The sequence below is a fragment of the Desmodus rotundus genome, chromosome 3 (genome assembly GCF_022682495.2).
Source record: "Desmodus rotundus isolate HL8 chromosome 3, HLdesRot8A.1, whole genome shotgun sequence".
NCBI classification, from domain to species: Eukaryota; Metazoa; Chordata; class Mammalia; order Chiroptera; family Phyllostomidae; genus Desmodus; species Desmodus rotundus.
Genome location: NC_071389.1, coordinates 10217445 through 10219279, shown reverse-complemented (window position 1 = coordinate 10219279; position 1835 = coordinate 10217445).

The window sequence follows — 1835 nt, the reverse complement described above, 5'->3', positions numbered from 1 at the left end:
GGGAGGACTACACAGTCATGGGCCACTGCCCACCCCGTCCATGGAAGAGGTTGTGGAGAGGCTTGCGTGTGCTTGCACAGGGCTCATAACAGGGCCTGGCGCAGGTGGGCTCTGCTGGAGTGCTTGCTGCTGCTTTTATCTTATCTGTGTGTGTGTCGGATTAAAGAAAAATCCACAAATAGACCCTCGGGCGTGGGAGAGGCCCTTCAGAGAGAGAGAGAGAGAGAGAGAGAGAGAGAGAGAGAGAGAGAGAGACTGCTGTCACCCCCTCCCGATCCCAGATCCCATCAGGATGCTTTCCAAGTGGCCCAGGCACGCCTCCTCCTTCTCCTGCTCCCTCTCCTTCTTCAGAGTTACTTGCTAACCACGGATTTTTGTGCCTGAAGCCCACTGGCCAGCAGATTTCAGGAGCCGAAGGCCTCCCCTCACCTTTCTGACCACATCCCTCTTGGGGTTGCTCCACTCAGCATCTCCTACCGGACACACACAGAGGAGGAGGGACTCCCAGCACCCCCTCCCCAGTCCTACTGCTCTGCAGAGAGCCTGAGCTCTGTGGGAAACATTCTTTGAATGTGCCCCCCACGCCATGGATTGAAAACTCTGTGTGTGTGCACATATTCACCTTTTCTTAACACATGTACATATGTTTGTACGACTCATGCAACCAGGTCCACGTGTGACCTTTTGGGGCTCACCTATCTGCATGTGTGTGAGGCACATACGTGTGTGAGAACATGCATGTACCCAAGTGCATGCTCACGTGTACACGGGCCTCCCTTGCCCATGTGGGAAAGGCTGCATGCGTGCTGGGCTCACATTCTGGGGCAGAGCCCAGGTGCAGGGGCGTGTATGATCCCACCTGTGTGGCCCACACCTACTCCTGCTTCACCGACACCTAAGTAGCTAGGCAGCCCCCTTGTTACCGTGTAGTCTTATTAAACACACGGCATGTTAATGGCACCGACAAAGTCGGTGATGAAAAGCTCTTTATTAAATGTAATAAGAAATGGCCCTCTTGTTCCCCAACTTCTGAGCTGCGTGTGGCCCCACGGGCGGGCCAGTTATTAAAGTGGGATCAAGCGTCTTTAACACGCTGTCTGCGGTGGCTGTTTGCCGGATCTGCCTCATTACCAGCCAGCTGTGCCCCGCTGCCTTGGTCTCCCCAGCCTGACCCTGCCACAGGGCCAAGGGATGGGAGGAAGCTGATGAAAGACGTGCCCTAATGTGACCTCGGAGGACTATTTACTGGGTGGTGACAGAGTCTCCAGTTCCTGCAGGTCCCCTGTACCTCAGAGTGAGGGATGAGGTAGGGGGCAGGCTGCCTTCTCAGCAGGCGGCCCCTTTGGGGGCATCTCCTACCTCCTCTGCGGGTCTGAAGTAATTGCACCCTTTATTTCCCTCACTGCCTTCTGGACCCGGGACAGGGGAGTCCCTGTGGCAATGCTGAGCCAGGAGGGTGAGGCCAAGGGTCAGCGCCCCACATCTGCGCTTCTCAAACCCTCCAGGATCTTATGAAAGTGTATATGCTGACCCAGGAGGCCTGAGGTGGGCTGGATTCTGCATGTCTGACAAGGTCCCAGGGGATACAGATGCTGCTGGCCCCGAAGCAGGGAACCATGCCTCTCAGGAAAGGACAAGAGAATGCCACTTACGGCCAAAGCTTTTGGCTCACTGAAGGCATGATCCTCAGACTGGGAGGTCCCCAAGGCCAAGAGCTGTGTCTGTTGTCCCCCATGGATTCTTCATGATGCCCAGGCCAAGGCTCTGCTCGCAGGGCTGCCTGAACTGAGAGAAGAGGGAAGCCACGCTAGCAGTTACTAAGCACCTCCTGTGTG